The sequence below is a fragment of the Pipistrellus kuhlii genome, unplaced genomic scaffold (assembly GCF_014108245.1).
Source record: "Pipistrellus kuhlii isolate mPipKuh1 unplaced genomic scaffold, mPipKuh1.p scaffold_m20_p_2, whole genome shotgun sequence".
NCBI classification, from domain to species: Eukaryota; Metazoa; Chordata; class Mammalia; order Chiroptera; family Vespertilionidae; genus Pipistrellus; species Pipistrellus kuhlii.
In genome coordinates this window covers 153,855,872-153,861,871 of record NW_023425515.1, presented here as the reverse complement: position 1 = coordinate 153,861,871, position 6,000 = coordinate 153,855,872, and the positions used below count along the sequence as shown (strand labels likewise).

General features: G+C 40.1%; 1 protein-coding gene across 4 annotated transcripts in view; it reads left to right on the top strand.

The window, feature by feature from the left end:
* Positions 1-2,143: 2,143 nt before the first annotated feature.
* Positions 2,144-6,000, top strand: part of ATG4C (autophagy related 4C cysteine peptidase) — a 79,877-nt gene continuing 76,020 nt past the window's right edge. For 2 of the 4 annotated variants that reach the window (XM_036445662.2, XM_036445657.2), the window contains exon 1: positions 2,214-2,344. The gene's annotated coding sequence lies outside the window, so the exon portion shown is untranslated. Of the gene's footprint in view, positions 2,345-6,000 lie in introns of all 4 variants that reach the window. The other 2 variants (XM_036445660.2, XM_036445658.2) reach the window with 2 other exon arrangements.

Sequence of the window (6,000 nt, the reverse complement as noted above, 5' to 3'; positions counted from 1 at the left end):
GAACTGCTACTGCATGGAGTGTGGGCCTGGGCGGGTCTGCATGGGGCCCGCTGGTAGTATTCCTGACTTTGTGTAGAAAGGACTTCACAAAATGAATCCATGTTGCTTTTGAGAATATGTTTATTAAAGTTGATGACAGTGAAACAAAGGGAGGGCTTAAGGTAGGAGAAGCAACAGGAGAGGAAAAGTCAGAGAGAGGGGTCCTTGGAGACAGGCTCAGGGGGTTAGCCTAGGGCAGTGGTCAGCAAACTCATTAGTCAACAGAGCAGCCGTTTGCCAACCACTGGCCTAGGTTGACCTGCCATTGCCCACTGCTCCATAGTTGCAAGTCTTGTAAGGTCTCTTAGAGTTTAGGAGTAAAACAGCAAAGATGCAAGGCGTGGGCATGCTCTTGGGAGAGCTTGCTGTGGTGCTAGCTTCTTGGAGATTTCTTGACCTTTCTTTGGCCTGCTGGAATCCTAGGGGAAGTCTCAGGGGAGGGTCTTAACAGAATGTTAATTTGCTTTTCAGGTGTCTTCATCAAAATGTGTGTATAAATGAGCCAGGGTTATTTTCTGGTTAGTTTTATTTTTAAAGAACATGATTGAAGGGAGATTGGGATAAGGCTGGTCTGCCCTGGGACAGTATGTAATGTGTAAACCATTTGCTCCTAAGTGTATTTGGTTAGGAAAGATAAACCTTGTGATTTATTAGCTAGCTGTCAATTGCTCAAATCATTTGGCATTGTCTAATTATTTTATCTGTTTCCCTTATTCCACTTGTCAAGGAATTTCCATAGCTTCTTACTATCCTGTCTCAGAACCATAGGCTATCTATTCAGGCAAGAAACCAGTAATCTTGTTTGCTCAATCTAATAAATGTTCCATTTTTGATTTTGCTCCATCCTTTGAGTGATTAATTACTTGGCTTCCCTACTACATAACAGAAAATAAATATTCTAGTTACCTGTTTTAGTGAGAATAATAAATAAAAAATAAGATAGTTCATATCATTTAGCACATTAAAATTGGAAAAAATTTCAAATTTAATTTTGAACTTTTAAATATATTTTATTGATTTTGTACAGAGAGGAAGGGAGAGTGATAGAAAGCTAGAAACATCGATGAGAGAGAGTCATTGATCAGCTGCCTCTTGCACACCCCCTACTGGGGATATGCCAGCAACCAAGGTACATGCCCTTGACCGGAATCGAACCCGGGTCCTCCCTTCAGTCCCCAGGCCGACGTTCTATCCATTGAACCAAACGGGTCTCGGCTAATTTTGAACTTTTAAACTCTGCATTCTGAAAGGTTTTCTTTCCCATGTGGTTTCATAGTCATGTAATACAGCCTGTTTCTTTTTAAAAAATTTATTTTATTTATCTATTTTTTAACTTCTAACGGTCCTTACAATTTTCCGTGCAATTCAGGAGCATCTCTGGTAGTCCTTGTTCCAACCCAATCTTGCAGTACTGCAACATGACATAGGATTACTCTTTGCAATAATTTAGGATTTCTCTCAACATCCCTCATGAGTGAGGATAAAAAAAAAATTCATTTCATAAAAAGCCTTTGCAGATTGTTAAATTTCAATCCTTGAAAATAACCTGCATGTGGAAAACGAGAGCATATACATTTCTTAATATTTTTTAAAAAATATTTACCTATAATCTCAACTATAGCTTCGTTTGTGCCTTTAAAACAGGTGAAAGAGGGAATACAGCTATTTTTACCAAAGCGGGGCTTGGTAGGAAGGTCTACCTTAGTCCTCGGGATTTAATACTCCGAAATCGCTTTTGGGATCCAGGGGCTGCCGAGGGCAGAGTGAAGAATGAGGGGCACAGTGCATACTGGACCTTGTAGTTCCTGCGACCAGGCAGGGCGTGGTGTTGCATGGCATGCTGGGAGTTGAAGTCCACTTGTTCAACCGTAACTCAACGGCCGGCAGCATGTGGTTTGTCTAGTAGAGACACCGCTTACAGAAGGATCCTTTCCCTCGGTTCTGCGCGTGCCAGACGGTGACGCCAGGGGCTGGGGAGGCGGACAAAGGGATGGAGGAAGTCCGCGGAGCCGGAGCGCGTAGGCGGCTGTGGCTGCTGCCGCCCACTGAAGGAAGTTGGTACCCCGGAAGTGGCTGGCCTATTGGGTTTGAAAGGGAGGCCGTTCCTCTGAACTACGGTGGCCGGCGGCCGGGAACTGGCGGTGCCTGAGGTCGGAGCCGCTGCCGTGCGGCACGGCTGTTTCTGGGGCGGCTGACGCCAGAGCTGGAACGTTTCCCGGGTTGGTGGCTCCTGCACATTTTTGTACACTTCTCCCGTTCTGATTCGGTGAGGGACTCGACGTGAGGCGAAGGGAGTCAGGAAAAGGTTGGGAGTGACCGTCTGGGTCCCCGGTTGACGGGTATCCTTGTGCGGGGCCCTGCCCTCCGTGGAGACCCTGTGTCCCACCGTTTGGGCTTGGAGGGTTTTGGCTCCTCCCTCATGTCTCCTTTCTAGTGTCATTTGCCTTTCTGACTTCTTACCCTTCCTGGGACTCAGAGCTAACAAACCTCAGTAAGCCTTCCCGGCCCCTCTCTCCCTGTGGCTTTCCTGGTGTGTTCCAGGCACGACCTCCTCTCCCCTGCGCTGTCGCACCCATTGAATTCCTCTCCCTTTTCTCCCCACGGAAGGTAAAAGAAAGGGGCAAAAATCAACAACAACAACAAAAAACCATCCCGAAAATCGGATTTCTGAGATCGCAATCTTCTCATTCCTAAATCTTTCCCCCATGTTTGGCCTCTGTTACTGCTTCAGACCTTAACATACTCCTCTGAATATCTGAATGCTTTTGCATCCAGACAAACTTTCAATGGCTTGATCTGGTTCTCGCTTCACCCTCCCCTCTTCTGCCTCCATCCACATGTGAGGGCTTTAGGTTGGAGAATAGAATCTTATGATGACTGATGAATGAGGAAGATGTCAGTGGTCAATCAGCATGTCTTCTGCTTATTGAGTTTCTATTTCTTAAGGTTCCTTTGGCTTACACTTTTGTTGTGTATGGATTATTTTCCCATAGGGGGTTCATTGCTACCCTGTAGGCAAGAGGAGAATACATGACCGTACATCTCTTTATATCTGAATTAGGTATTTAGACGGGATTTTTTTTTTTCTTTGCCTACCTGGAACCTATGCTCCTTGTGGAATTTTTGCAATGATTTTATGCCAATTAATAGAAGATAGACTGAAGGGAATACTCTTTCCTCCTTGGTTGTTAGTGATTTTGTATTTATGTTATGAATCATTGAAAGTGCCCAGAGGGATGGGAAAAGCTTTGAAAGGCAAAGACTGTGTGTGGTCCAATTTACACGTTAATAAAGCTTCCTTCCCTGAATAAGGAAGAGTTTATAATTAATCCAATAATCTGATGTATGTTGAATTATCAATTCATTCGCTGTAAAGTTTTTGAGAACAGTTTAAAGTTAAAAAAGTAGCCAGTATATGAAATTGTATGATTTAGTAAAAATTAAAAAAAATAAGCTGATGTTCTTTTCCTGTAAAATGAATGCAAATATATTGAAAAATTTATTTGTTGTAATTGCTTATGAGGTATTTCTTTATATTTTGACAGATCTGGTAAAACAGCATTGTATACTATTCACTGATATTGACAGAAATTATTGTCAATTCTCACTTTTTGGGGGCCATGTAACCCAAATGAGTTTTCAGCTTTTCTATTCTAATTATTGCACTATAGAAATTATAATAATAAAGTTACCATTTTTTAAGCAGTCAAATGTAATCTTTATGTGTTAATAAAATATAAATATTAATACTTGTACCCTATCAAATTGGAGTTATTTCTAATTAATCAGAAATGATTTCAGCCATACTACTCATGGCTAAATGGAAATATTCCATAATTTACTCATGGAATTCTTTTTGGGTAACTGATAAGAGGCTCAATATTAAGTAAACTTTTAATATTTTTCCTGAGACTTTATTCATTTAGTGGGCATTTATTAATACTTTTTACTATTAATCCCAAATCATCAAAACATTAATTGAGAGTGTTGCTCTTGTCCTCAGGTCTGTATTAAATTGCACTTGATTGTTTTAATTCATTGAGCTGTTGAGCATTATTTATATTTAGCTGAGGAAGAAACTGAAGCTCTAAATAGTTTGTTATTTAGTCTAGTTCTTTTTCTTTCCCAACTGTAAAGACTGGCTTACACAGCTGCAAAGATTTGTTTTCTACCCCAGAATATATAAAGAGCATTAATTCAGTAAATATTTGCTGAGGAGCTATTATGTACCAGATAGTCTTTAAGGTACTGGAACTAACAGTAAGCAAAACAGATGAAAGCCCCTCTCATAGGGAGCTAACAGAATGTATGAAATGTAAACCTTGTCTTCAAGAAGCAGAGAATATAGCCAATATACATGAGATTGTACGTGTTTTAGAATTTTAAAGTTGAAAAGAGATTAGGGAAGATTTCATGAAGTATATGAGATTTGATTTATAACTTAAACAGTACGTAGGAATTTAGTAGGTAGAAATTGGGAGGAAAGTAATTCTGGCTTAAGGCATAAAATGAACAAAATTCAGAATTGTAGGGGAGAGAGATTAGAAGGGATAGGTAACTGGACTGCTTTGTATCTTTAGTTTCTTGTACACGGATGCACAGTGTTGGTTGAATTTGAAACATGTTTAAATGAATGAAGTTAGAACAAGAGTGCAGCTACGAGGTAATGAATTAGATCTAGTATTATCGTAGGGGGAATGAAAGAAAGGGATGGGTTTAACAGCAGTTGGTGAAAGAACCAGTAGGCTCTTGTTAATTACTGACTGTTTGACGTGGTGTGGTAGCCAAAGGAGAAAGGAGACTAGATTATTAGGCTTGAACTGATTTTCCAATTTCATCAAATTATGAGATTTATTTTAATAAAAATATTTTTATTGATTTTTTTTATAGAGGGGAAAGGAGAAGGATAGAGAGTTAGAAACATCAAAGAGAGAGACACCGATTCAGCTGCTTCCTGCTCATCTCCTACTGGGTATGTGCCTGCAACCAAGGTATACGCCCTTGACCGGAATTGAACCTGGGACCTTTCAGTACGCAGGCAGACGCTCTATCCATTGAGCCAAACCTGTTAGGGTGAGATTTTTTTCTTTTTCCATTGAATTTTAGAGTGAGTGGAAGGGAGTTAAGGAGGGTAAGAGAGAGAAACATGGATGTGAGAGAGACACATCCATTGGTTGCCTTCCGCATGTACCCCACCCAGGGTCTCGGATGGAACCTGCAACCCAGGCACTTGCCCTTGACTGGGAATCGTATCTGAGACCCTTTGGTACAAGGGCTGACACTACAACCACTGGGCCACACCGGCCAGGGCCACGATAGTTTTTTTAAAAAAATATTTGATTTTTAAAAAAATTAAATTTTAGAGAGAAAGGAAAGAAGAGAGAGTTAGAAACATCTATGAGAGCATGTGCCGTTAAAGGGAATGGAACTCGTGACCTCTCAGTGCATGGGTCAGTGCTCAACCACAGACAGTCACACTGGCCAGGCTCAAATCATGAGATTTTAAAAAAAATTCCAAGATGCATCATTATTTTATGAGCCACTATGAAAAAAATATTTCCAATTAATCAAAGATTGCCAACTCTAAAATATATTCAGTTTCAGAGTTAAAGTGTAAAAATGTGTGATCTAGAAATAATGAAATAAAGTACTCCTGATGATGGTTAGTGAGCCTATAACCACTTTATTTTTATTTTTTGAGGACTATTAATAAATCAATTTGTAATCGTAGACATGTATTCAATAATTTAGTATTTACTTATTAACTAGGCACTCTTCTAGGCCACAGTGATATAGTGGTCAGTAACTACAGTCTCTACCCTCATAGAACTTTTTGTGTAACAGGGGGAGGTAGACATAAATCAAAGATTCCATCAAATTTAAAGTTGCAGCTATTGTAGTGCTATGAAAAAGCACTTGATGTAATACAGAAGAAAAACTGATTACGGAGGATATAAGAGT